Below are 6,833 nucleotides of genomic sequence, written 5' to 3'. Positions count from 1 at the left end.
AAAGATTAACATGAATGCTGTAAAATTTTGGTTTATTTGTATATCTTCATCATGAACGATGTCCTTTTGTTCTAAAAAAATGTTAAATGGTAGGTAAAATTAGCGATAGCAGTAATGCAGACGTGGGCATTCATTTTGATCATCAGTTCAAGTTAAAACTTTAATGTGATTCATTTCATTTGGATAAAATTGCACTAAAAAGAGACACCATAACTGGGCCACATTAGAGCCAATGGAGACCAAAGTTATCATGTTCATACTGATTAAAGATACAATCTGTTCTTGAATGGGATTAAAGTAAAATTGAATCAGTTTCTGCAGATTGATTTTTTTTTTAATTTTATAAAATATTTAATTAATTAAGTATAATATAAATAATTTTTAAAATAATAAGAAACTGATTAAAGATACAATCTGTTCTTGAATGGGATTAAAGTAAAATTGAATCAGTTTCTGCAGATTGATTTTTTTTTTTTAATTTTATAAAATATTAAATTAATTAAGTATAATATAAATAATTTTTAAAATAATAACCTGTAAAAAAATATCTTACAAAATGGCATTGAAATTTTAAACACAAAGATCTATACATAATAAAGATAGCTATTACTTAAAACAGAGTTCGTGATCATTAATTCATCACTCCTTGGGGTTTTAGCTAAATGGGTTAGTGATGTCAATCTGGAATGGGGATACTTCACTGCAATTACTCTAGCCCACCATGTGCATGAACATGTATTGACTGATTGTAATAGAAATCCAAACAGTAGAGTAAAACAAACCCATTTCCCTATCCCCAGTAGAAATCCAAACAGTAGAAATCCAAATAGTTTCTGCAGATTGTATTAGAAATCCAAACAGTAGTTACCCTCATAACAACATAAAAAAATAATAAAACAAACCCATTTCCCTATCCCCATTCCCTGTCACAAAAATCTCTATAACCCTCTTTGTTTTGTGCTTCTTAATTCAAGAATTAATCAGAACTATCAACTGAATTTTGCTTAGAAACCTTATGGGCAGGTGATTTACTCAACCAATCTTCTCTAATCATATATATATAGTGAAACCCAATAAATAAATAAAGAAATAAATAAGAGTAGAGAAAGAAAGTTGGCCATTTGCTTAGAAACCTTATGGGCAGGTGATTTACTCAACCAATCTTCTCTAATCATATATATATAGTGAAACCCAATAAATAAATAAAGAAATAAATAAGAGTAGAGAAAGAAAGTTGGCCAGTGGTTGATCAATTGGTATACAATTAGATTGCAATTACTATGGATCTTGGCAATTCCACTCCTCCCACAACAACCACACTTGTCTGTTACTGCAGTTCCTTTCTTTCATTTTCTTGTTCTAGTTGTTTCTGTGTTTCAGTTTCTGTTTCACTTTCCTTGATTTCTGGAAGGGTTTCTTGGTCCCCAAACACACGGCCTCATCAAAACCCACATTGTCATTCTCTAATCCTCCATTTTTATTCCCCTTTTTTTACTGGTTTAACTCAAGAAAACCAGCAAGAAAACCAGTACTGATTACAGATGAAAAATATCTAGATTCAAAACTCAGTTAAAAATCAACCCAACCAAACAAAACCCACAAAAAATTCAGATTCAAGCAAACATCTAATGGGTGTGAAGCCCTGGACTGAAATGATGAAAATAAAAAGATTCAGAAGGCTGAGAAGAACAGTTGTGATAGACATTGCCATACCTGAGCGATGAAATCGCAACCTCTGAAATTGCAACCTCTGAAACCTATTGACCCACACACACCAAATCTACAGATTGATTCACTTAAAATCTGATCCAGAAACTGATTGTAAAAAGGGGAAAAAAAATACAACAGAGAGAGGGAGGAGGACCGGAATACCTTGTGATGAAGAGGAGCGTCGGTGATGAAGAGGAGCGTCGGTTACAAACTTACAGATTGATTCACTTAAAATCTGATCCAGAAACTGATTGTAAAAAGGGGAAAAAAATACAACAGAGAGAGGGAGGAGGACCGGAATACCTTGTGATGAAGAGGAGCGTCAGTGATGAAGAGGAGCGTCGGTTACAAACTGATGAGAACAGAGAAGGGAGAGGGATAAAGATAGAATAGAGGGGAGACGTGGGCAAGCGGGAAGGGGAGTAGAGAGAGATAAGGATAGAATAGAGGAGAGACGTGGGAGAGGAGGAAGTTCACTCTTTCTTTGGGCGGGAAGTATGTGTAGGTATATATTTAGGGATAATCTCAGCCATCTATATAAATAAACAAATAAATCTTGACCATTCAAATGTCCTAGTAGGACAATTGTTTCTACTATAAATTCAAAAACCCTCTTCCCATATTATATAGATGATCTATTAGAGATAAAATAATAAATTATGTATTCAAATCTTACCATCTACTTAATAGCTAATATTTACACGTGTTTGATACGGTAAGTGCACTACCACCTTTCCAACTAGTGCTTGATAACAAGAAGACGATGAGAAGGGCAACAGAGGCAGCTAGGATACCATACACGTGTGTTTGTGCAAACTCATTTGCTGCCTATTTTGTTGATTACTTGCTCCATCCTAGAGAAAACATGTTACCATCTTGATTTAAAAGCTGAAACTAGACCTCTGGATGATGGTGAATTAATGCTGCAAAGAGAGAAAAGGAATGAAATGTGGTCACTGAGCATGAAGATGGAATGGGAGTAGCTCCAAAAATCTAGGATGGACTGGAATCTGAAAAGGGATAGGAACACTAGGTTTTTTCATGTCATGGCCACTAGTAGACAAACCAGAAATACTATCAACTCCGTCACAGTTGGGGGTGTGATTCTTGAGGACCCAGCTTCTGTTAAGAATGAGGTTTGACTTCACTTTTCAAACCTGTTCAAGGATGATTGGAAAATGAGGCCAACTCTGAAAGGTGAATTCAAAAGTATTAGGATTAGTACCCACTTTCATGTTCTTGAAGCAGATTTTTCTGAAGAAGAAATTTGGGTAGCAATAAATGATTGTAATGGGAACAAAGCCCCAGACCAGACGGCTTTAATATCATGTTTTTTCAGAAATTTTGGAAGGTGCTTAAAGGTAAAGTCCTCAAATTTATTCAAGATTTTCATGCCAGTGGCAGTTTAATCCCAAGTTTGAATAGCTCATTCATTACTCTTGTCCCTAAGAAGGAGAAAGCTTTAACACTAAATGAATTCAGACCTATTAGTCTGATTGGTTCCGTCTACAAAATTCTATCTAAAGTCCTAACAAATAGATTGAAGTTAGTTATGCCTTTGATAATTAGTGATTCACAATTTGCTTTTTTGGGAGGTAGAAACATCTTGGATGGTGTCTTGATTGCAAATGAAGTTGTGGATAGCTGGGTCAAATCCAAGAAAGCTGGGCTGCTCTTTTAAATAGATTTTGAGAAGGCTTTTGACTCCATCAACTGGAATTTCCTCTTTTCAATGTTAGCAAACTTTGGTTTTGGCGAAAAGTGGATCTCTTGGATACAGGAGTGTGTCTCTACTGCTAGAATTTCAATCCTTGTCAATGGATCTCCAACAAAAGAGTTTAATCCCCAAAAAGGGCTCAGGCAAGGTGAACCCTTATCACCATTCTTATTCAATTTGGTTGTTGAGGCATTAAATATTCTCCTTCATAGAGCTATGGACCTGAGATTGCTCAAAGGTGTATCTGTTGGGGCCAATGATGAGGCGCAATTGTCTCACCTTCAATTTGCAGATGATTCCCTTTTATTCTGTGAAGCTGAGATATCAGAGGTGCTAAATCTGAAAAGAATTCTTAGATGCTTTGAAGTGGCTTCAGGGCTTAAAATCAACTACCACAAAAGTGTGATTTGTGGGATTAGCATCTTCGGATCTGCCCTTGTTGAGTTTGCTACCCTCTTCAACTACAAGACCCAAAATTTACCAATCAAGTATTTAAGACTGCCCATGGAAGCAAACCCTAAAAGAAAGAAAACTTGGAAACCAGTAGTTGATAAGGTAAAACTAAGGCTAGCCGGGTGGAAAAGGAAGCTACTATCTTATGCAGGTAGATTAACCTTGGTGAAAGAAGTGTTATCAAGTATACCTGTGTACTACTTATCATTATTTAAGCTACCTGAGGGAATTACCAAGGAGTTAGACAAAATTCAAGCCTCATTCTTATGGGGAGGGCCAGATCTGAAGCGCAAAATTCATTTAGTGAAATGGTCAGAGGTTACTAAGAGCATAAAGCAAGGTGGTTTGGGTGTTAGAAGAATCAGAAACGTGAATGTGTGTCTACTCCTAAAATGGTGGTGGAGATTTGTTTCTGAACCAGTGTCACTTTGGTATAGGGTATTATGCAGCAAATATCGGTTCCTTGGTGGGAAATGGGTTTCAAACCCAAGTTTTAAACACCTCATCCTCTTATATCTGGAATGGCATAGTGCCAGCAGGTGAACAAAATCAGTCTCTTTCACTATACTATGCTAGCAACCTCTAGTTAAAGGTGGGCAATGGTTGTCGTATGAGGTTCTGGTTTGACTCTTGGTGTGGAAATATTTGCCTGAAAGAGGAGTTCCTTAGGCTCTTCAGTTTATCTTCACAAAAGAAAGGTCTGCTAAAGGAATTTACGGAAGTATCTGGCATAACTAAGAACTGGTTGTTCACATTTAGGAGGCCTCTATTTGTTTGGGAAAAGAATGAACTGCTCAGGCTTTATGGCATTGTAGGTCCAGTCCCCTCCTTTCAGCTGGAGTCCCAGGACAGTGCAATTTGGAGAGTAGCCAAGCCAGGGCAATCTTTTGTGTCCAACCTTTACAATCATACCAGCAGTGTCTCTGGAGGTACTAAAAGTTTCAGTCGTCTGGTGTGGATTAAGTACCTTTCTCCTATGTGCAATTCTTCGATTGGCTCGCATGGAAGCACAAGATCAAAACCTCTGTATTCCTGCAGCGGATTGGAGTCTTGGATAGTTTTGCTTCTACACTGTGCGTATTTTGTAAATCTCAGCAGGAATCAATTGAGCATGTTCTTATCCTTTGCCCATCTGTTTGGAGAGTCTGGTCTGGTCTGCTGCAGTGGTGGGGTGTTTCTTGGCCTGTTCCTGATTCTGTCCATGGTCTATTGCAATGGTGGTCAGGGTACTTCTATAGGAAAGCTGAACAGCGGATTTGGCGTGCCATACCCCTAGTAACACTCTGGTCAATTTGGAAGCACATAAATGATTGCTGCTTCAATGCGTCTCACCCAAATTTGCAGGACCTGCAAGAACTGATTCTCATTCGGCTGGCTTTCTGGCTTAAGGCTGCTTCTAAGGAGCTCCATTTTTCGATTTCAGATTTCCTTTATAACATCTCAGGGGTGAGGCGAGGTTTGTGATAGTCTTAACTGTCAATCTATGCTTATAACATCTCAGGGGTGAGGCTTGGTTTGTACAGATTGCAGTTTGTTTCAATTTGGTACTTTGTTCCTGTGTGGTGCGCTGTTCCAGTTGGTGCTTCTATAGTTTGATCTTCTTCCTTCTCTTTGTTTGTTCTTTTGTTGGCTGTGTGATTGGCTTCTCACCAATCTTGGTCTTTCTTTTTGCTCTACTAATGTATTTCTGCATATCCTTTGCTAAATTCATCAATAAAGCTTCTTTTTGCTGTTAAAAAAAAAAATTGGTAAAGCCAAGGGTAAGTGTTTTTTTTTTTTAATCGGCAAATTAAAAAAATAAAATAAAAAACATTGCTGTACAAGATAAGGAACCCTTTAATATCAGCTGCTTTTTTCATTTTTTTTTTATCCAAAAAGAAAACATTATTAATTACATGATATTAGGTGGTCTTCTTTACTAGCTAGGGTGGGCAAATAAACCGAAAATTCCCTTAAACCACATCAATTCGTCCTTGGGTTAGGTTTGCTTGATTCATTTTGGATGGGTGTGGGGGTGAGAAGGGGTGGGGAAGGGTGGAGAGAGTGATTTGAATAGTATTAGAAATCTACATTTCAAGTCTCTAAATAGATCTATAGTGATGTAGTAAGAAAGTAAAAACCCACAAATTAAAAGTTGATCTCTATTATTCCACGTTATTATAGATAAAACAGTAAAAAATTTATTTAAAATTTTAAATAGTAAATATGACCCGCTAACATTACTTAAAAATAATTGCTCATTGTTGCTCTTACGTACTAGAAATTATTAACTAATTAATTAATTAATGGTACGTGTTAAATTACGAGAAAGACATGGCTGTGTATACCATAAAAGGTGAATTACACAAACAGTCTCTATAATTTGAGATTCGTGTCATTTTGATCCCTGACTTTTTATTTGTGATACATTTGATCCTGAATTTTGAATTTTGTTCCAAATAAAGACAATTAAAGATACCATTGCTTAATTTCAAGGGCAAAATTGTCAATTTGATAAAATATAAACCAATTTGATAAAAATAAATGTCAAAAAAATATTTTTAAATTTTTAAAAATTATTTCTACCCACCAAAGATAAAATTATGTAAAATTAATAAATCTTCTAGACATTTTTCTTTTTTTATCAAAAAAATTTTATTATGTGTTTGGATGATAATCATGTAATGGGTGGATATTGGGATTTTAATGTATAATCAATATATTTAATATATGAAATATTTTTAGTTTGAATTTTTTTTTATTTAATGGATTAGTTTAATAATGATATCAAAATTGTCGCCATATTTGGCTTTTGAAAAAATAAAAACTAATTTAATGAAAATAAAAATAACTACCTATTACATGATCATCATCGAAACGCATTATAAAAATTAATTTGGTAAAATAAATAAATGTTTAAAAGATTTATCAATTTTACATAATTTTATCTTTAGCGAGCACAAATAATTTTTAG

The sequence above is a fragment of the Camellia sinensis genome, chromosome 1 (genome assembly GCF_055761805.1).
Source record: "Camellia sinensis isolate YWXY chromosome 1, ASM5576180v1, whole genome shotgun sequence".
Lineage (NCBI taxonomy): Eukaryota > Viridiplantae > Streptophyta > Magnoliopsida > Ericales > Theaceae > Camellia > Camellia sinensis.
This window is presented reverse-complemented; position numbering follows the sequence as displayed.